This window comes from Meles meles, chromosome 6 (genome assembly GCF_922984935.1).
Source record: "Meles meles chromosome 6, mMelMel3.1 paternal haplotype, whole genome shotgun sequence".
Lineage (NCBI taxonomy): Eukaryota > Metazoa > Chordata > Mammalia > Carnivora > Mustelidae > Meles > Meles meles.
This window is the reverse complement of record NC_060071.1, coordinates 119793859-119817419: the sequence shown is the minus strand read 5'-3', so window position 1 is coordinate 119817419 and position 23561 is coordinate 119793859. Positions and strand designations below refer to the sequence as shown.

The 23561-nt window shown below is 45.0% G+C and overlaps 1 protein-coding gene across 1 annotated transcript in view; it reads right to left on the bottom strand.

Annotated features, from left to right (window-relative positions):
* Positions 1 to 22173, bottom strand: part of SUSD6 (sushi domain containing 6) — a 97325-nt gene extending 75152 nt beyond the window's left edge. Inside the window, exon 1 of the mRNA XM_046007507.1 lies at positions 21884 to 22173. The gene's annotated coding sequence lies outside the window, so the exon portion shown is untranslated. The remainder of the gene's footprint in view (positions 1 to 21883) is intronic.
* Between the last annotated feature and the right edge of the window lie 1388 nt (positions 22174 to 23561).

Below are 23561 nucleotides of genomic sequence, written 5' to 3'. Positions count from 1 at the left end.
TTTCAGAGTCCTAGGTGGGTCTGAGAAATTTTAAAAGGGGGATTGAGGAGAGAGTAGGCACGATGCTTAAAATTCTGACAAAGGCAGAAAAGGAAGACACTGCTTTTCATTTCATGTAAGATTCTATTGTCAAGAAGGAAAACTGCAACGTAAGCTATAAGCCCCATCAGTGACAAAGCAAAGCAAAGAAAATGCTTGTACTTGCAGGATACATTCATACCCCTCCAAATTTCCCAGAGAAATCAATACAAGTGCCATAAACACAAATTTATCAAATCCAGAGTCCAACAGGTCTGTTCACTGTTGCCCCTCACTGTCTGTCCTTTTTTTTTTTTTAAGATTTTATTTCTTTATTTGACAGAGAGAGATCACAAGTAGACAGAGAAGCAGGCAGAGAGAGAGGGAAGCAGACTCCCTGCTGAGCAGAGAGCCCGATGCGGGACTCGATCCCAGGACCCTGAGATCATGACCTGAGCAGAAGGCAGCGGCTTAACCCACTGAGCCACCCAGGCGCCCTCACTGTCTGTCTTCTTAAGCTATAAGCTTTCCTACAGTCAGGTCTCTTTCATCCTCCTTTTGGGAAGATACACCACACAGGCAATCTGGCCTCACAACTCCCCAAGAACCCTGGTAACCTTTGAGTATGAGCACATTTTCCATATGAACTAGGATTTCAAGTGAATTTCAGAATGAGACAAACTCTTGGGGGACAAGACTGACCCTACCAGGTCTTGGCTTCCAGAGCCCTAGACCTACTGGATGGTCTTTGAGCCTCCAATCCCTATTCTGCTGCAGAACCTGTAGAATTCTGCTAGGAACTACACTCTCAAAGCACTGTCAGACCACACCTTTCACCTCTAATGGGTCACCTCTTGTCTACCCCATGCAGCATCATTTCCTGTCAGTCCTTCATCTACAGCTTGCAAAAAGCACAGAAGGTACAGGCCCTACCCCACCTGGAACCTTCAGGGTACCAGGGGAGGCTGAAAACCTAGACAGCAAACAATCAGGGCACACAGGAAGGCAGGAGTATCTATTTCAGTATTCCATGTGGGTGCAACAAAATGCTAAATCCCGAGGTATGAATAACTAGAAAATAAGGAAGAACAAGCAGTAGCTACTTTTAAGAACAAAATAATGAAAACCAGGAAGGGTCTGAACTAAGACAGTCAAAGAGGACCTTCAGAGGAAGGAAGGAAGGGAGGGGCGCCTGGGTGGCTCAGTCCGTTAAGCATCCAACTTCTGACTTCAGCTCAAGTTAAGAGCTCAGGATCATGAGATGGAGCCCTGAGCCCCACGTGGGGCTCTGCACTCAGCAGGGAGTCTGTTTTTCTCCTTCTGCCTCTCCTGCACAGGTGTACTCTCTCTAAAAATAAATAAGTCTTAGAACAAAAAAGAGAGAGAGACAGAGAGAGGAAGAAAGAGAAAAAGAAAAAAAGAAGGGAGATCCGACCTGAAAAGTTGGAGAGCTGAACACAAGTATGGAGAAAGAAGGAATTTCTAAGGCAGAAAGGCTGAAGTAAGCAAGATATAAATTGGGGAGTGGAGGAGGAGGTGGGGAAAGGAGAGGGAGAGAGGCCAAGAATAAGGGAAAAACAGGAAGGAAAAAAACCCTGTTTAAGATCCTCCAGGGCGGGCGCTCATGTGGCTCAGTTGGTTGAGTGACTGCCTTCAGCTCAGGTCATGATCCCGGACTTCCAGGATCAAGTCCCGCATCGGGCTCCTGGCTCCTTGGGGAGTCCGCTTCTCCCTCTGACTTTCTCCTTTCTCATGCTCTCTCTCACTCATTCTCTCTCAAATAAATATATTTATTTATAAATAAATAAAATCTTTAAAAAAAAAAAAAAGATCCTCCAGGGCATGGGACAATTCTTAGCACATCCCTAGATCTATCCCTCACAGACTCGTTTATTCCACAAAGTGTTATGTACTCAGCTGAATACTTCTAGTAAAGCCAGTTTGTACAGCCATGAAAAACAGGCAGAGAGATTCTGCTTTGACGAGTAGGTAGTGGGAGCCAATGAAAGCAAGTGCTTGAGCAGGAAACATGACCTAAGCCAAATGAACAAGTATTTAATAAAAGCCTACTATGTGAGGGGCACCAGAACACTGACTCCCTGCCCTCAAAGGGCACTGTCACCATGGAAGGAGATGGTTAATACCACCTCCCACACACACAGGGCTTCATTCTCTCACCTAATCTCAGGACAAAAGAACAACGTTCATGGGAGATGAACCTGGCCCACGAGACTAAAGCAGCCTAAGAGGTCAGACCGGATGAGGAGGTCTGGTCAGGATGGTGGTGACAGAGACCTACAGAAGAAAGAATGGCAGGGGCTGGTTACTGACTAGAAAGGAAGGGATCAGAGACGGGAATCATGATGATAAAGAAGTCAGAGAACAGGAAGACTTGGGTTTCAATTCCCAGATGGTGACATTATTTCAAGCCATGCTTTCACCCTCCTCCTGACCACCAAATGCTAAGGTCAATCACTCAGCTATTCTCCTATTTCTGGGAATGGGGGTTACACGTTCTATCCTTCCCATCTGCCCACCGTCTTTTAAGCTAGTTGTGATTTCCTGTAATTCCCATTTACAAGGAGGTGAAGGGAATCGGTAAGAAAAGGAGTTGACAAGTCCTTTTTCCATCACAATGGTGATAAATATATCTCAATAGTCCAGCACTAAAGTTTTACTGGCAGCTCTTCTTCTGGGAAGAGGAGAAAAGGAGGAGGAAGCATTGTGTTTAAAAAGCCCTAAAAGAAAAAAGAAAAAAGAAAAAGCCCTGGGGCAGTGTTCTCTTTACCCAACCAAGTTCTCCTCCTAGGGGAACTTCACATGTAAAACACATCTTTCTACCTGTATTTAGTGAGAGACAGGGATGAGACAGAGAAGCATTCGCCCTGAGAGCCAATACTAGTTCCTACAAAGAAAAGAGGCCCAAGAACCCTCAGCACCTGGCTATGTGAAAAATGAGCACAAGATCAGGAGAGCAGAATCGACATAAACCAGGCCACAAATGCCTGAACACACAGCACACTGGAAACAAGGACCTGGACTTCCACATAACTGCTCTGAAGAGGAGAGGACACTTGGGGACGAGGGTGCCTCAAGTGCTTGCCCCAAAGTGGGGCTGTCTACTGTAAGGCTGAGCCAGAGGAGGGCCACCTTGGCTCCCAGAAATGTGGCCCTTCTCTCCAAGATTCTGCCGGCCATTCTGCCATCCCTGACTATCCCAGACAGAAGCAGCACAGTTAACAGGTAAACAATGATGACAGGAGGAAGGGAAATCACAGGTGGTTTTCTCCCTCCATGACTGCTAGACCAGCACTTCATGAACTTTCTTAAAAAAAAACAAGTACAGGGGCGCCTGGGTGGCTCAGTGGGTTAAAGCCTCTGCCTTCAGCTCAGGTCATGGTCCCAGGGTCCTGGGATCAAGCCCCGCATCGGGCTCTCTGCTTGGCAGGGAGCCTGCTTCCTCCTCTCTCTCTGCCTGCCTCTCTGCCTAGTTGTGATTTCTCTCTGTCAAAGAAATAAAAAAAAAAAAAATTTAAAAAAAAAAAAACAAGTACAACTTGAGATTTCTCAAATTTTTTAAAAATAAGTAAGTTAACAGGAAATTTGAGATGTGCACTTCACAAAGGAAAAGTGCAAGCTAGTCCTCTTTCCTATTAAACAAGAATAAAGGGGAGAAAGTGCAGACTGAATGAAGAACACTTGTTGTTAAAGCAACTTGGTGGATTCTCTGACATTTTCTAAACAAGCACTTCCCTCCCACCCGTGCCAGATTCTGACAGCTTGAGCACAGTCATGCTTCACACAGAGACCTCAAACAACTAAAATAAAACTAGGGTGTGACCTGAGAAGATCAGTTATGGCAAAGCATTTTCCCAGTGTTCTGTTTAGGCTTCTTACGGATGGCAAAAGACCTTTTTATAAGCCTGTGTCCTGGCTGTGTCAATGGGGACAGGGATGTTTTGTCAATCTGAAACAACAGTTTCTATAGCTACGGGAGGGGGAGGGGGGTCAGACTCCCAGTGACATGGACACTCAGAACAGTAATAATAGCATCATTATTACTAACTGGTACTTGACTGCTTAATCATTGTGCATGGGTCTAAGCATTTTCTATCCAATATTTGATTTAATCCTCACAACAACCTTAAAAGGTAGGTATTATGACCATCTCCATTTAAGACAAGGCATAGAGAAGTTAAATAACTTGCCCAAGGTCATTACGGTTAGCAATTCATGACACCAAGTTTACAAACTAAGCAGTCTCATCTCAAAGCACAGGAGTTCGTTCACATTTATTCCATATTAGATTAATGTAATTCATTTTAAATGTTAAAATGATCCTGGATGTATTATGGAATAGGAGGCAAAATTCCCACTCATTATAAAAGAAAACAGGAAGCCCTGAAGACTGTTCACGTTGCAGCTGGCAGCTCTATAGCCTCTCAAGGTAGACCTGGACTTGGCCTCGAAGCTCTTCTTCAGAACCCGAGCAGAAGGATGTGTTTTACATGTGAATGCCAGGACCCCACCCACAAGGGAGCTGACTGGCAACCTGTAAGGTGGGTCAGGTGATTCTAATTAAGCACATTTTGAGAAACACGGCTTTGGGGCATTCTAGAAACTTCTGAAGCTGCTGCAAATTTGGGAACTAGGTCATTAGATGTTGAAGGCTAATTCCCCTGAACTGCTAATGAGACAGTCACCGCACGTTAAAAAAGCCACTGAAAGGGTGCCTGGGTGGCTCAGTGGGTTAAGCCGCTGCCTTCCGCTCAGGTCATGATCTCAGGGTCCCCTCTCTCTCTCTCTCTCTGCCTGCCTCTCTGTCTACTTGTGATCTCTCTCTGTCAAATAAATAAATAAAATCTTAAAAAAAAAAAAAAAAAAGCCACTGAAAGAGTGGAATGGACTGAAACAGGAATTCTGAGACATTAACTCCCAGAGCTCCCTTTATAGACTTGCATCTAACGGAGGGAGAGATTGTCCTCTCCACAATGTGCATATATGTTTGTTTCCAATCTTCCACAGCTGAGATAAACTGGCCAGAAGATGCCTCAAAAATGAGTTTGATTTCTCTGGAAAATAAGGGCCAAAGATAGATACAGTGCGTATTAGTGATCAAATTCAGATATCCTCAATAGAAACTTCAACAGAAAAAGGCTGAGAGGGGAAGAATTTTTTTATCTTTTTTAATGTTTGTTCTTTAAAAGTCCCAACACAAAGCATGTTGCCTAGGTCTTTGCACTCATTTGTAAACTGAATAAAGATATACCGGTGTTAGGGTGGCCTCTCTGTTTTAGTCTGTCAGTTAAGTGCCCATCCAAGTATGTGAGCTCCAATTTTGTCCTTTCTCCCTGGCTTATATTATCTATTTCAACTGCATTACTATACAAGATACATGGCTCCAAGTTCAGAACGTTTCAGTAATTTAATTAAGTTGTGTAGAAATGCTAATACTTTCTTGGGCACCAGGCTGACCTTACCCTGCTCCTTTCTAGTCTCTGAGGGTTAAGTCCTGGCTCTGGCCTCCCCTTGGGGTGGGAGGCCCTGTCTTCCTGGATTTCCTCAGGGTCTTACCAGAAGCTGGTTCTGCTACTTACAAGCCATGCCATCCTGGAAAGTTTTTTTAAATCTAATTTGGCATTAATTCTCACAACTATAAAATGGGTAGAATCAACCTACTTCAAAGTTGCTATGAAGATTAAATAAGCTAATACAAACAAAGCACTTAGAACAGTGCCCATGTAAAAAGCACTCCATACACGTTACCTTTTATTACGAGTCTGCCTTGTAATATTAAGAAAGTTTTACATGAATCTAGATATATATATATGTATATACACACACACACACGTGTGTGTGTGTGTGTATATATAAAATCTCAATTGATTATTGCTACAATTACTCCTCACAATAATGATTTAAGTCAGACAAGACTGCAAGTGTATGAGCATTTCCTGCTATAAGGAGGAACTAGCCTGACCCCAAATGAGAGTTCATTACTCATTATCCCCCTAGATTTGCAGCTGGAGACCTGTCTCAGTCATCTTTGTACTCCACCCCCATACATACTAGCACGAATCAATAAATCAATGGTGAACTGGACTGAATGTAAGGTTTGGCCATGCTATCAACAGAGCCATCCCAGCCTGTGATAAGGGCTAGGAAACAAATCAGAATCACTATTCTAGGGAATTCCTGGCTACCCTAAAAACAGAGACAAGAGGGCTACCTTTCCCAGTCCTGATTCCAACTCATCTTTGAGAAGAAAAGCAGCAACTGCAGGAGAGGGAGCAGCCAGAGGTCACTTAGAGGTAAATGGCAGAAGTGTCCCTGCACAACCTCTGAGTCAGCAGGAACCAGGATAATATAACCGGGCATTACCCAGCCCCTCCTGCTGGGCCAAACGGAGATCTATAAATGCGGCATCTCAAAGGCAGATAATGCCGTCTTCCCTAAATGAAATGGGAATTGCCTTTCAGTGGAGTACAGGACAGTCTATAAATACCAGGGATTAAAAGGCTTCCTGTAGGGCCAACTGCCACCTGCCTAAATGCAGAGACTATCTGGTCTCCCAGACCCTAAACAAACCCCACAGTTTCCCTGAGGGAAAAGCTGCCATCATCCAACAGTATACACGCCCCACCAAGTGATACCTTAACCTTTTTTTCTTTCCACTTCAGTTTATTTTTGCTCACTGACCCCTCCCCTTCCCACACCTTCCCTGAGGACCACCCACTCCCGTGCACCCCACCACTGCAGCTCCTACCTGGTCCTGACCTCTCTGCGGATTTGTTCTCTGTCTCCCTCACCATCTCATCCTTCACCCCAACTTCCTAACCCACATATACTACATCTACCCTGAAAAACACAGGCTTTGGAATCAATCACTCCAACCTTGGTCCTACCCCCAACAGAGTAATTTACAGTCCTTAACTTCTGAGAGCTTTTCTGATCTGGAAGTAAAGATAAGCCCATCAGACTACAGCACCTAGCACAGTACCTGGCATACAGCACACACTCAGTACTTCCTGCCTTGTCCTACTCTCCACATTTTTCTTCTCTCCTTCCTGGGTCTCGTGACTCTGTCACTGTTCCCAGATATCATATGTGCTACATCCAAATGTCTTAACCCAAAGGAGGGACTCAAATGATGAACATTTTAGTCACCAAGGTTATCCATGTAGCAGGTACATTCTGGGACAAGATCCCATCAGCAACCTTCAAATTACACTAGAGAGAAGACTGGTTACCTTACACCTCCCCACCATAAATGGCCTGTTTGGTGAAGAAAGTAACCAGAGGGGAAAGACACAGAGCTGAGGGTCACTTACGGCCAGAAGCAAAGTATAAATAAAGACTTGTTGAACACAGAGCTACCCTATGACCCAGCAATTGCACTACTGAGTATCTATCCCAAAGATACAAATGTAGTGATCTGAAGGGGCACCATAGCCAAACTATGGAAAGAGCCCAGATGTCGGTTAACAGATGAATGGATAAAGAAGATGTGGTGTATGTATGTGTGTGCATGTGACAGAGTGTGAGCAAAAGTAGGGAGAGAAGCAGGCTCTCTGCTGAGCAAGGAGCCTGATGTGGGACTCAATCCCAGGACCCTGGGATGAAATGAGCCAAAAGCACTTAACTGACTGAGCCACCCAGACATCCCCCATAAGAGACTCTTAATCACAGGAAACAAACTGAAAGTTGCTGGAGGGGTGGGGGCAGGGAGGTTGGGGTAAATGGGTGATGGACATAAAAGAGGGCACATGATACAATGAGCACTGGGTGTTATATGCAACTGATGAATCACTGATCTCTACCTCTGCAACTAATACTGCATTATATGTTAATTAATTGAATTTAAATTTAAACAAAAAAGTTTTAAGGCCTCTGGAAGGTAAGGGCAGCACTCTCGGATTCAACTAAAACTCCAAAAGAAAGCTTCCCATAATTCCACATTTACATGTAAAAATGTTTAATTAATTCTGTCAGCAAGAACAGCTGCCAGTTTCACTAGAAACACCATCTGGTTCATTTCTGATAAGGCCCCGGCACGACTTCACATAGGCCAGAGACTGCCTACAATATGGTTCCCAAAAGGTGGCATCCTAGATGACAGCTCCAAGGCAGTGTGCCATTCCTCTCTCCCCAGTGCTCGGAAGCTGCTCCTGCAAGTTCACGATTAGGCCTGAAATAAACCCAGAGCTTCGTTCTTTTATAAATATCTCCGTCAAATCTTCCAGGCATCACCCTGGCTAACTCAACATATGGCCTTAAGAGAAGTCACCAAATTACTCTGTGCCTCACTTCCTGTAACTCTGAAGTGGGCATACGTTCCACCTCGCTTCCAGACATCAGCCAGAATTAATTTAAGCAGGTCTGTTTTCAAAAACCAGAAAAATACTACAGAAACATGACAAACAGCCTGAACAACTTGTATTTTAAAGGGGTTTCCATAAAGTGGGTGCGAGGGTGGCTTCTCCACTGTAGAGTCTCATTTTGCGATTAGCTAAGATTAAGAGGGTCCTTTCCACAAGGTCTTTAAGCTCCTCCAAGATCTTCCTTTTGTCAAGCCAACAGGAACCACTTTGATGTACTTCACTAGAGGTCTTTAGGCAGCCACAAATAAGGAAAAGAAAGCAGGCTGGGAATCAGAGCAGACTCGTCTAATACTTGACTGGTATTAAGTACTGAAAAATGATTGCCCCAATAGCAGGGCCCTTCAGATCCTGATGTGGAATTATACAATGTAAATGCAATACTACAGCAAGTATATATTCCCAAAAAGAGGGAATACAAGGTTTGCCAACCACCACTAAATGCAAATTTGGAAAAGGGTGTATTTGAAACACATGGAAAAAAAAAAAAAAAAAAAACTATGAAGTGCAAGAATCTGTATAAAAACTCCTACTCCTTCCAGGCCACTAGGCAAATTTAGACGTGTATAACTTTTGACATTGCACTGCCTGTATTTTTCACCAGATGGTAAGTACTTCATGACCCCTATGAAGGCGGTGGCAAGGCAAATGTTGTAAAGTCTGATGACAAGAACCAAAGAGGAAACGGTGAGAGCTGTACTGTACAAACCCAAGGGGAGAAACTGTTGGCATCAGCTCTGACCCCTTAAGTTTGATGAGGAAGATCTCCCACTTTCTAGAAACAACTCTGGGTAGAAATCACTCAGGGTTTCCCCCACCCCCCGCTAAATGTGAATATACAGAACAGAAGCCCACAGCACAAAGCTCAAAACCTATTTCCCACCAAGTCTAATTTCAGCACAACCATTCAGTCCCACAAACAGGCAGAAGAAAGTTATTTATAGAGCAGGTGGAAGTCACAGGCAGTACCAAAGTGGTATGGAGTGAGGCCTTCTCCTGGAGAGGCTGAGCCCGTCCTTGAGCAGGCCTTCAGAATGAAGGAAGGAGAGGTGAGCAGACTCCAGGCTGTGAGGCTGTTGGTGTGGACTCCAGCAGGAGGGCAGTTAACAGAGAAGGCCATTTCTGCTGCTGATTCAACACCGCCTCAACACAAGGCACCAGACCACTCTGCCTCACTCCCTGTAACTGTGAAGTGGGCCTAACTCCGTCTCACTTCCAGCATAGCTGTGAGGATAACAGCTGGTAACAGTTACTATTTACTGAGCACTAACCACATGCCAGATACCAAGCTAACCGCTTGCTATGTCTCCTCCAAAATCCCTGTATGTAGTAGATACTACTATAAACCCCCATTTTCATACTACTATGAACCCCCAGTTCAAGAAACTGGGGCTTAACAAAGAGACTTACCCAAAGCCACACAAGGCAGACTGAAAATTTAACACTACAAAAGCAAGGGCTGACCATGAATTAATATTAATATCACTTCTACCCCAAATAAACTGCCAATTGCCTATTTTTTTAGTTGTCAGGCACTATACCTGGTTTTAAATATTCCATTTTATTTGATCTTCATAATAATCCCACTAGGGGGTACTTTTAAGTTATATGTGCCAAGAGTCAAAAATTCAAATGTCATGAAAAGAAAGTTTTAAGAAGTTATAGTTTTCCTGTTACCCTTCATCACCCCCAAACCCCCCATAGCAAGTAATCATTGATATTTTGGTAGCTACCTTTCTGGAGACAGGTAGTGTTAAAACAATATCATCTCCATTTTACAAATGACAAAAACGAGGACGAGAGAGGTTAAAACTGCTCAAGGCACAGAGCTGAAATATGGCTGAGCTGACAGAGGAAGCAGGGTTATTAATCTGCGGCCGAGGCCTGCTATCTTCTACTTGCCTCCCACTCAGTACCCGCTTCGTAAAACAATCGTCCATTTTCATTCACCACAGGAAAGGGGGAAACTATGCCTGGCCCAAAGCCAATCTTACTCCTCCACTTTCCCAACTACATGGAAAAAACAGGGCCGTCTAAGCACACCCTGCCCCAGTAACATCAGCACTTCTTCATGCTTCTCCAAATCTAAGCTGTCGTGGGTGGGACGGACCTTCACTTCCAACTTCCTCTGAAAACAAGAGCAGGACAATGGGGAAGAAGAGGTCAAGCCTCGCCTACAGGAGACTGGAGGTTCCCTTGTCTGCAGAAAAATGTTCCTAAAGGAGTCCTCATGAGGTCTCAGTCAAAGACAGTCCCCCTTCAGAAACAGTGTTCACAGAATTGCTCAAAATCCCCACCAACAAGACCTTAAGACCCAGAGAACTTGGAATGTCTTCTCTGGCTTATCCCCAACTGGACCTTCTCATAATCCCCAAACTGCATGGATTTCTAGATACGAAGGTTTTGACCCTATGGCCACTCCCCTCCTCCAAAAATAAAAATAAAAGCCCCTCGGACAATATAAGAATGCTTTTCCTCAGGAGATGAAAGCTGCCTTTCAGATTTTGTACACTTCCACATTTTTGTCCCAACTGTATACAAAAACATACTGACCTTGAGAGTACCTATGCTGAGATGGGGTGGGGAAACAGGAAAGGGTTGTTGTATTGTTTTTCATGAGAAAGTTAAGATTTATCAAGTCTGCAATTCCAGGAGGTTTCCTATTTCCCAGCATGCAGTACCAGTGTTTGATTCAGCCAGCCCTGAGCTGACTCAGTGTTACTATCTACAAGCACAGTGGCTGCTAAATATCTACTGGTTACCAAAGGCCATGGCTTTCCCACTAAAATCTTCCTCACGGTATGACATGACATCTTACATGAAAGCACTCTGTAAAATGGAGAAATCTGTACTGCTTTAATATGGATGCCCAGCCTGCATTGTAAACACATCGGAGACTTAAACCAGCCCTTCCATCCTCAAGGGGCTTAAAATCCATGAGTGGAAAAGACAAACCAAAATAAATACTGGAGAACATTTGTTAGGCTGTGCGAGGCAAAGAATCCCTGTGGGGAGATGATTAAATGGGAAAGAGCATTCAATAAATACTTGTTCAATTAATAAATGAATTCAGATGCACTGCTTGAAAAATACATACCTTGTTGCTACTCACAGAAAGTTTTACTAACACCAGAGGCTCTGAAATCTGTTCATTCTGCTGTTGCTCACATGTATCCAAGAAAAGCAGTGAGCATTTGTAGAGAGCTGCCCTTCTTTCAAAGATGAGATTTTTCAAAAGCATGCACAGACCTTCAAAGGAGATGACCTACACAATTACACTTTATAATTCCAGAAGCAAAAGAACCACTCCCGAAAGAGCTCAGTTCTGGAGAACAAACAGAAACAAGCCATCCTACTACTACTTCCTTGACTGCAAACAGATGCACAGTAGATATTAAAAATATATTAAGTAAATAAGGTCAAACTGTAAATACACACTTGTAGGCTGGATTTAGGGTATGACTGATGCCTCCTGAAGTTTTTTAAACATGGACAGAGTTCCAGAAACAAAAACCCGGGCCTGAAAATTAGCAGGGGGAACTCTGGTCTTGAATCCAAATTCTTAAGGGGTCCTGCAGTTTGGTTTTCACCGGCCTTGCTAAAACATGTGGAAGAATCTCTAGTACCCTCTCTTTGCTTCACTTCCTCCTGCCTCCATGGTTTCTGAGCAGTCTTCTTTTCCTGCTACCAGAGAGAGTGAAACTGGTGAATGTTAACCACCTTTCATCACCCTGTTTATATTTGCTTTTCACTCAACCCAGGCCTTCCCTCCAAATGCCTCTTTTTAGAATTTCATCACTAATACCACTCTTTGATTCCTTGTCATCCACAGCTCATGGCCTCAAGGTCACCTTGCCCTCTCACTCTTTTGACTTTAATCCTCTATCCTTGGTCAATAACTTATCAACCAACCAAATAATCCTGGGGCTGAGTACAAAGAAGTGGACAAGACGGTCACTGACTGACCTCAGGTGACTCCCAACCTCAGCCTGGAACCTGGTCCAACAGAGATGACAACCCACAGAAGTAAAATATATGGGGCTGTGTGCAAATTGGGAGCCTTATGTGTGCCAGTACTGCTTTGGTTCTTCGCTACCCCAGCAGGTTATAAAGCCACAGACAGTTCAAGAAAAGAGATATCACAAGTCAACATTTACATCTAAAATTGAAGCCTGGGGAAGACGGGAGAAAAAAACATTCCCTAAAGAATTCACACTCCTGCTCCTATTTCCCTTCTCCAAGTTTCTCACTGTGGAACCCACACCTAATTTCCTCTCTTAATTAAAAGCAAAGAAAAGAAATTTCAGGGTCAGAAAACATTCCTACAATAAAAACTGATTGGTTAAACAAAGCCAGTAAACAGGAATTCTCACACCAGAGCAAACTCCTAGACCTAGCCTACTCTGTCGAGAAAGGCAATTTGCTTTCTTGCCTGGAAGGCCAGGATTCTCCAAGGATATTTTCCCAGCCCACCTCCCTTCCAGGGTGATAGCTGGACTAGAGCACAGAAGTCACTGAAAATGTCAGAGCAACTCCTTCAGAGTATCTAACTGCAAGTCTACTTTATACAACAGATTCCTCTAATACTACTCTCAAGTTAGATAACCCATGGGTATTTCCTTGGACTGTTATGGCCATGAAGGCAAGAATTGTGTCCATTTTGTTCTTTGTTTACAATTGTATACCTAACACTGACCACAGGCATTCACTAAATACTTGCTAAAGAAATGGTAAGATTTACTTCCTTTCGGTTTCTACACCAACCATTTAAACTCCCACCAGCCTGATGTCACTCACATTCCAACCGGAGCATCAGCTCACAAATTATTATGACTTGAAGGTGCATGTAAAGGGGAAAAAAAGATGGCCCAATGAACTCTCATGAAACTCAGAGCCTGTTTTTCTTGCCATCCCACTGTGTAACATGCAAAATCCCCACAGGACTGAAACGAGGAGGTAGATGGCCTTCCCACAGCAGTTTCCACCTGGCAGGTGGATAAGAATCAAGGACTGATAAAGGTGTGGATCAGCTAACATACCACTTGCTAATTCTCTAAAAATGTCTTGAGTGGGCCAACTGAAAAGCACTACCCACTGAGCACAAAACTGCTCACTGGCTCTCCAGGGTGGAGAAAGCTAGCACATATGACCTCAGTCCAAAAAGCCTGGTTCCTTCCGGACTGATTAGAGACAGTTACAGATGTGTGTTCACACTGCAGCCATGAAGGGTTGTAGACTGCTAATGGGGTTGGGGGGAGGGAACATCAGCCCTCCCTGACATCATGTTCCCAATTATCAGTTAGTCCTACTACATCTAGGATGCCACCAGTACCTGCCACTGTCTCATCTGAGCAAGAGGGACCCAATGGGGAAAAGGACTCAGAGAACACATCCCACTGGCCTGGAGCGGGTGGTGTTTTATGAATCGCAAGGAAGCACAATACAGAGATACAAAATACAGAGATACAATACAGAGATACAAAAGTTAAGCAGGCCCAGCCTAAGCACAACAGCACCCATTTTAACAACAGTTCTTCCTCAGAAGAACTGAACTTAAATAATTCCTCCCTGTAATTTCACTATTAGATTCAAAACTACAATCACACAGGGGTACCTGGGTTAGTTCAGTTGGTTAAGCCTCTGCCTTCAGCTCAGGTCATGATCTCAGGGTCCTGGGATCGAGCCCCGAATCGGGCTCTCTGCTCAGCGGGGAGCCTGCTTCCTCCTCTCTCTCTCTCTCTCTCTCTCTCTCTCTGCCTACTTGTGATCTCTGTCCCTCAAATAAATAAACAAATAAATCTTTAAAAAAAAAAAACAAAACTACAATCACAGAAAGGACATGAATTTGTTCCTAACAACATAAACCACACACTGTTCTGGGCTCCAATGCCCTTTTCCTGAGACAAGCCCAGAGGAAAGAAAAGTTGATCATACACTGGCAGAAAGAGCACTAGGCTAGGGATCAGGAGCCCTGGCTTCTCTACTAGCCCTGTCACCCCTTAGGAAGTCAGCTCTGAGCATCCATTTCCCATTCTTCCTAAAGAATACTTTACTTTCCATAAAGTAAGGAGGTAGGAGGAAATTACCCCAAAGTCACAACCTTCCAACTCTAGCATCTAATAAGCCTAGAGTCTCTCTCATCACATACTTGGTTTGCTGTGCAGGAAGTCTGAATAATACCTGTAAATTATGCCCAAGAATTTGAATCTTCAGATAAGAATTTTATCTTACCTCCCTTTGCCTTTTGAGCCCCTCTAGCACTTGGGAAGAGAATTTGAGAATTTGCATGAACAGATAGAGCACACTCTAAAACTTTGTCAGGGAAGTTATGGCAGCATTCATACACATTTACACACACAGAGGCAAGAACTTTCTGAAAGGACTGATCCTTGGGCTTGGCTCCAGCTACAAGAGAAAGTAATACACGTACAGGAGAAGATAATTCGAGTTCCTAATTTTTGTCTGCCTTATTGGACAAAAGGCCATGTGCCTTGTACCCCACATTTCTCTGGGGTGGAACCACCTTGATCCTCTAATAAAAGAATGAGGTGGCCTGCACACACACACTTCCAAGAGCTTTTGGTAAGTGACCTAGGAGTAAGAAAAACAAGAACAGCTATTGCTCACAAATGCTAGTAGTTCCAATTAGGACAAGGGCAAGAGGAGGCTCTGCACTTCAGTGATATGGCTGGTATGGTGTGAAACCAGCCAGGAGCATATCCTGTAGAGGAAATGACACTCCCAGCAATACCATCTGTTCCTCTTTGGGTCTGGCACGATCTGTATTTTTAACCTCAGGTGCACCTGAGGTCCACCAGTAAGAGCCATATAAAAGCTGCTCTGAAGAGCAGTCATTCACAGACCTACATTTAAACCACACTCAGGGCCCCTCTCCCCCATACCTTGATGGTTGGCTCTCCATCCCAGCCTAGCAAAACTTCTAAGCAGGTGCACAGAACGCTGGCATGGAATGTTTCATAAGAAAAGGAAAAGCTTCTGAGAAGTATAAATTACATTTGATAAGGAAGGCTCTGTGGGGTTCATGGTAAAGTTCACTCCATAAAACACAATGACGTGATTTAGAACGGAGGCTTCATGCTGAAAATCCTTTTTTTTTTTTTTTAAAGCAGCAGTACATGGGCACTGAATGTAGGCACTATTGCATCTGTAAACTCCCCTACTCTTTAAAGTCAGCACCAACGATTTGGAAACCATGCTATTGTATTCTTACACACATAATTCTTCTTTTCATTTTTTCTTTTTCTTGGTAGCATCTTTTCTTAATTGAGGGCAATATCCTCAACAACACACAATCAAAAGTTTTTGCCTTAACACTGTTCTTCCCCAAACAAACTGCATAACCAAAACTTAGCTCCAAAGTAGAAATACGGATGCAGCTTTCAAAATACCTCCCCAAGAAATAAAAGCATATCTCTACACAAAACTTTACACATGGGTATTAACAGCAACATTACTTATAATAACAAAAAAACAAAATAATCTAAATGTCCATTAGCTGATGAATGGATAAACAAAATGTGATATATCTATACAACAGATTATTTAGTAACAAAGTGGAATAAAGTACTGACACATGCTATAAGATGGATAAACTTCAACAACACTATGCTAAGTGAAAGAAGACAACTTCTAAAGACCACATGTTGTATAAGTCTATTTATATGAAATGTCCACATAGGTAAACTACAGAGACAGAGTAGATTAGTGATGGCCGTAGGCTGCAAGGATTGTGAAGAACAGGGAATGCCTACTAATGGAGTTTCTTTTTGAGGTGATGAAAATGTAGGAAAATTAGAATATGGTGACAGCTGTCAGCTACAGCTGATTTAGTGATGGAATATTACAAAGCCATTAGAAATAATTATAAAGGCTGTATGTCATGATGGAAAAATACTTATGGTATAATGCTAAATGAAAAAAAAAATACAAAAATGAATATACAGGGATTCCCAACTGAAAGAAAGCATAGAACAGACGAAAATGATGTTTGTGGTAGGATGGTAGAATCATGGTAAGTTTTTCTCCCCCTCTATTCTCCAAGCTTTCTGTAATCTGGTCCCCATTGTGTAAAGGGGGAAAAAAAAAAGGGAGCCCCAGTCTTCCCTCGGAGAGACCAGGCTACCACTTAAAATGCAAAATGATCAAATTCACCTTGTTCTCTTTTTCAAGTTCCCTTTTTAAAACTTCCACCCACTTAGTTGTTACTCAGATCAATTGAGAAGAGCCCGAAGAAGGAAGAATGGGATAAACAGTCCTATCCCATTCCCAGAAACCAATTTCATTTTACTGGCTTTGTCAGAAGCTGAAGCCTAGTCTAGCCAAAAATCTAAGCGCGGAGAGAGTCTACACACTGGCCAACTCCATGCTCTGATCTTAAACTTCTGTGGGTGAAGGCAAGTCACTGCTGGCAGGAGGTTGGATTTGGAAAGAGGAGACTTTCCCCCATCCTTAAGAAAGGATGGTAAGAAAGAGGAGTCTGGGAAATAGTCCCTATTTATACCTCTTCTCTGAGGTTTTATGTCCAATCTCCAACTACAGGAAAAAAGAATCCTGAGTCATTGAATTTTTCACCACAAAAGATCCTCTTCTGAGTAATAAAGAATTGTCAGTCACCACCTCTGCTGTCTGCAAACCCCTGAGAATCTATTACTGTCATCAGGAACCCAGGCTAACTTTCCCCAAATCAAGCAATGGGGACCTACCAAAAAAAAAAAAAAAAATCTAACACGTACACATAAGTGTGGGAGGGGAGAGTACGTTTAAGGGCACACTGCTATCAGGTAATTTTAAGGATCTACTAACACTGGCAACAGTAACAGAGAACTACATCTGTTTCTGCTTGAGAAAATGTTTCAATAATATCCTGTTTCTAGAATACTGCATAAATTCTTGGCATGCAGCCTTCAGATGTTTCAGGGGTGTTATTTTCCTATTCTGAGATATAAGGGCCCAGGAAGGAGAATATAGGCCACACGGGAACCTGTGAAATCTGCCCAAGTCTCACTACAGTTGGGCATTTTCTGCTGTTGCTATACCAATACCTTCACAGAGATTCAAGTGTCCCCAAGCCCTGACAGAAGCACAGGTGGTCTTTCACAGCCGAAGTGACCCAGCTCAGCACCACTGGAGGTCTACCAGCAGAGTGGAGGCTTCCACCCTTAGAAGAATCAGAGGACGAGAGAGCAAACAGAGGAACCCTGCTGGTTTCTAGGCCAAAGGACTAAAAGGGAAAGAAAAAGGACACCATCACAGACACACATGAACACACAAAAAAAGAAACATCCACAGATGCCTGACAGGTTTTACTGCTAAAACCTAAGCCCTGTAAGAGGTACCTCTTTCCCCAGTGCCTCTACTTTTTCAAATAAAGGTTTTACACAAAGACACTCAAGAACTTACAAGCATCCAAGGGAACAATGGCTGTTGCCTTGAATTCCAGCGAGAGTGGGAGTGAACAGATCTTGATGCTCAAGGACAGTCACCCCAACGCTGCCCTGTAATTGCTTCATTGGTCTCAGATTCACAGCTGTGGCAGCTTCAAATACTAATTGTTAAACCCCCCGCCCCAAACTTCGAACTGCATCCTTCATTCCCACCAATATGAAATAGCCCTCCCACATTACAGGCATCATTCCTCACTGCTCTAGTTTCCAAGACTCCTGCAATGTGGCAACATAACTTAAGAATATTAATATTTTAGGGGCGCCTGGGTGGCACAGTGGGTTAAAGCCTCTGCCTTCAGCTCAGGTCATGATCCCAGGATCCTGGGTTCGAGCCCCGCATCGGGCTCTCTGCTTGGCAGGGAGCCTGCTTCCTCCTCTCTCTCTGTCTGCCTCTCTGCCTGCTTGTGATCTCTGTCTGTCAAATAAATAAATAAAATCTATTAAAAAAAAAAGAATATTAATATTTTAGAAACCATTCCACTAAATGAAATCTCACTATGGTGGGATATGTGGGTGGCCCCTAGACTGAAGCCATCTTGAGGAGAAACCTGGATAAAGAGTCTCTATTATCATACATGCATTTGTCCCAGTGTTTACCCTTAACCCAACTGTCCTAATACTCCACACTCAGGTCTGCACCTAAGCAATATCTGCTTTCAAATATTAAAAAAAAATAAGGCACTGGGCTTCTTCCTCTACTTGTTCTTTCCCCTACCACTTAAAGGAAGATCCCTAAACAAGACTTCCTTACTGTCCAGGAAGATAGAAGAGGGAAAATGAATCCTGCTTGTCAGCTTCAGCTAGGAGATCACATGTCAATTCAGGAGCTCAGTAAAATGCTTCATTCATGGCAATTACACAAGCACTACCAGTGGACCTGCTGACATTCAGGCCTTCAAGGGGGCACGCAGGCCTCTAAGTGGGTACTATAGTCCTGCTGCCCCTCAGTGAACTGTCGCTTGTACATGGGGAAGTAGAGGGGAAAAACAGCACTTACGCTCTCTGGTCTTCCTTCTCTACCCACAAGCAGCTCTGCTAAAGACTTCTCCACAGTTCACTTCTTTCAGTACAGAAATGAGGAAGCTTGTGTGACTAATTTTTTAAAAGATACCGTAATCCTCTGAGCCCACAGCCAGACACCAGGAGAGCTGACCTTGAACAACACAAGTTTGAACTGCGTGGGTCCACTTCCACACAGATTTTTTACAGTACAGTATTATAAATGTATTTCTTCTTTCTTATGATTTTCTTGAGAACATTTTCTTTTCTCTAGCTTACTTTATTTTAAGAATACAATATATAATACATGTAACATACAAAATAAGTGCTAATCAGCAGTTTATGTTATCACTAAGGATTCCTGTCAACAGTAGGCTATTAGCAAAGTTTTGGGGAAGTCAAAAGTTATACGTGGATTTTTTACTGCATAGGGGTCAGTGCCCCTAACCCTGTGTTCTTTAAGAGTCAACTGGAGATACCTGGTTGTCAAAACAGCTGAGGATATGGGAAGAGTGCATAAGGAATGATGTAAAATACAAAGCAAGTCTTTCTGTGGGCTACAGAAAAGCATGGAAGTGTGGAGGGAATGAAATAATGCTTAGTAGCAATAAACCTAAAATAAGTTCTTACTTCTAAAAAGCCACCTTTGGAGGGTGCATATATGTATATGGAGCGGGAGGGGAGTTGAAGAAACTGCGGCCCCAGCAACAGCAAAAGAGGAAATCCCCTGCCAGGAAACGCACCATTACATAAGAGCACAAGTTCAGTCACCACAGGATGGAGACCTGCCAGGAAACCAAACAATGCTGAGGTCTCTTCTCTGCCAGCCCGCATCTGCAACACCTCACTCTACATTTCTTCTCCTTTCTGTTGCCGAAATTCTGGGCTTTGAGAAGGCAGTCCAGTCCTCGGAAAATAAGTTGAACTGTACCAACTGACACTGGGTTTGATATCGGGGTTTAAACATTTGCGGGATGGGGAGGGAGACAGCCCTACTCTGAGCACACAGTACTACAGTATCCAAGTCACTCTGCAGACAGGAAGTCCTAAGTATCAGTCCTCATACCAGTAGTGTCCTCTAATTTAATTAATTTGACAGCAGGTCCTTAAGCAACAAATGGCCACCACTTAAAACTAACAACATAAACCAAAATACACTGACTTAAAAGACTGAACTCCATGACGGCATGGCTGTGTTCTGTCTTATTCACTATCCTCAGTACCTAGCACAGTGCCGGACATACATTCCGCTTCACTTAAATACTTGGGAATACTGAATGAAAGAATGAATAAACAATTGAATATTTTGCACATGTCCAAAGTGTGTACCCTGGAGAATTAAGGATGCTCAAGATCTGAAAAAGAGGTTGAAGAAGAAGAAGTGCTTTGAAAAACTTCTAGAAAGACTCCAGCTTCAATTTTATTAAATGGTAAGCAAATTAGAAGCTAACAGTATAATCTAGCAGTTGGAGTGTGGTCTCCACCATGAGCTATTTTTGTGACCCTAGGCAAGTTATTTGGTTTCGGTTTCAACTGGGGAAAAAAAAAAGAAGAAAGAAAATCATAACAATATCCACCACAAAAGTCTGTTATTAAATGAGATCAAGAAAGTAAACTTCTTGGCATAAAGCTTGGTTCATGTTCCCCCAAAACTGTTCCTATTATTGCTATTACTGTTGCTTTATTAAATACCTCCTTTACTAAGGGGGAGGTAGACCTACTCCTGCCCCTCCACCCAACCAACTGTGAAAATTTTCATTTCTGGTTAAATATGCATCTAGCTAAAAATGCAAAGCCCAGAAAATTCACAACTCAACGCCAAGAACATGTCTGTACTAGCTTCCACTAGATGGTGACAATTTGGGTGTGGAATTCCCAAAACAGAAAAGGGGTGTGTGTGTGTGTGTGTGTGTGTGTGTGTGTGCGCGCATCATTCATACACACCATTTTAAACCAGAGGAATGAAAAGAGCAAAAATGAATTAACCACTGCAAAGGATGGAAAAACACTTCTTCCTCTGCAGATCTAGAAAGGGGGAGGAAAGGCCCCCAGTTAACTGAACTGGGTAGTTCTACTGCACCTCTGTACAAAGCACACACAAGCCCAGTAAGCAAGAGCAACAAAGCAGCAAGCTCCCTACCACCCAGAGTACATTCTGTGGCCTCCTGGCCAGGACATGAACTTCCCCCTAAGGAGTCAAAGACTTGATTTTGACGCCTTTTTCGTCTGGGGTCTTAACAGTCCCACCCCCACCGCCGGCTAATCTCGTTACAGGTAACTTTCCACTTCAGCAGCCCCACAGCCGAACCAGAAGAGGGTCACACCTACACTATTATTTGGAGTCCCTAAAAACCAGAAACAAAAAAGAAAGTCTACATATGTAAACAGGAAGTGATTTCGGTGAGTCTCAGCCCGGATAATAAGTAAAGTTTTTGAGATTAAAGAGCAGATGAGGCGCGGGGGCTCCAGGAAGCTCCGACTGCTCCCACACATGGACTCCAAGATCTCCTCGGGAAATCCACCGTCGCCAAGCCACCCTGCCCCGCGCAGCAACCGCAACTCTGGTCGGCCAGAGGGGGGAAATAACAGTATAAGAAAGGGGCCTCCGCCTTCATGTTCCCCCGCGACCCGCACAGTCTGGTTTCCGCTCTGACTCCCGGCCAGGGAGCGCGACCCCATACGCCGGGCGAGGCCAGGCGGAGCGCCTCGATCTCGGCCCCCAGCTCCCGGCCGCAGACCGACCGTCCGGTCCTCTTCCCGGCTTGCGCACAGCCCACGACGCTGCCCGCTCAGCCTCCCCGGCCGTCCTCCCGGCCCCACGCGCTGCCGGCCGGGTGACAGCGGGGCCGGCGCACACAGCAGCCGACGCTGGGCGGCCGGCCGGGGCTCCCCGGCATCCGTCCCTGGCTCCCCGGCGTCCGTCCCTGGAGGTGCGCGCCGACCCCGCGCTCCTGACAGCCTGTCGGCCGCGCCAGTGACACAATGCCCGGCCTCACCGCCCCCCCAGCCGCGGTGACAACTCACCCGGGGAACCGCGCGGCGACCTCCGCGAGGGGGGGCGCTCGAAGCTTCCGCGGCGCTGGGATCTGCTCTGCCGCCTGCGCGCGCCCGCAACCCTCTCGGGTCTAGACGAGGCCCTGAGTGCCCTTGTCTGCTGGCGCTGGCCAGTGCTACGGGAGGAGGCGGCAGGAGGCGGGGGGCGAGGCTGTCGCCGGCTTAGAGAATGGAACGCGGCGGCGGCGGCGGCGGTAGCGGCGACGGCGGCGGCAGCAGCAGCAGCTCCCGCGTCACTGGCCCAGCTGTACCGCGCGGGCGGGGGAGAACCGCGGAGGGGGGAGGGGAAGGGGCGGGCAAGGGGCGGGGTCAGGCGCGCACGCAACAAGCGCCGGCGTCGCGCCGCCGGGACCGCCCCTCTGGGAGGCCCTGCTGGTCGACGGCTGCCAGCACGCACGCGCCGCCGGAGGGGCCGCACTCCCCGCGGGAGGCGAGCCTGGAGCCCGGAGCCCGGACGGGGCGGGGCGGGGCGGGGCGGGGCGGGGCGGGGCGGGGCGGGGCGGGGCGAGGGGGTTGTGGGGGGACTGTTTAAAGGGACAGTCACGCCTACTGCGCTTGAGTGGCCCGGGCTGTGGCAAGGGATTGCCCTGCGCCGCGTTTGCTGTGCGCTCTCTAGTTCTTTTACTATTATTGTTTTGTGGATTTTCTGGATTTTTTTTGGATTATGGGATTACTATTATTTGCAAATAATTGGTTTGTTCTCAGGTTCACAGGGCGCTTTCACGCATGTTGCCTTATTAGCTCTTGAATCGCTTGCCAGACCTAGGACTGATGGCAGGTCATCATCTCCCTTTTAAGGAGTACTCAAACTGTGTAGTGTAGTTTACCGAGCTTGAAATTGCCCCACGGGGGTGGGTGCGTGTAAAAAAGCACATTCGGGATCCCGCCTCCAGCCATTCTGATTCAGGAGAACTAGGATTGGACTCAGGGATCTATTTTAAGAAGCATTTCTCGCGGTCTCCCTCTTTGTCAAATAAATAAAATCTTAAAAAAAAAAAAGAAAGGAAGGAAGGAAGGAAAAAGATACGAAGAAGCATTCCGAAGTGATTTTTCAGCACACAGAAAGCACTGGACCAATCTCAAGGTTGAGAAAACTGTAGTTAAGAGCATCGGAAGAGTGGGGGCTAGGACCACACCATACTCCTAACTTTATCTCCCATCCTGAGCCTTGCCTCTTTGGGCTGTTTTCCAGGATATACTATGCGAATGGTTTGTGCACCATATCGCTACACCATTTGTTGGTGATCTCACTGCAGCCCTCAGAGGTAGTCCTCCATTTGTGTGTTTACAGGGCTTGTGGCCCATTGATGGCGATGATGGTGACTTTATCTTTGTACCCCACGACCTTGCACAGTGCCTATTCAGAAGTGCTCCTATTTGAGAATCAGTGCCAAGTTTGCCCTTGGACCCACAGATTTTTGTCCTCCTGCAGCTTAGGCCAGGCAGGCCCCTCCTCCCTGATGCCCTTTGGACAGGATATTCCGCTCTCAGGGCCTCTCACCTAACCTAGTTCTAGTAGGTTGCTTGGAAAAGTGCTGTGAATTAACAGGGCATGTCCTTAAGGTAGCTAAAACCAGACCCATGCTCAGGCACCTAACCCCAAGAGAACGTTCCCCTCATGGACCCCACAGAACCTGTGGCTTTAGCT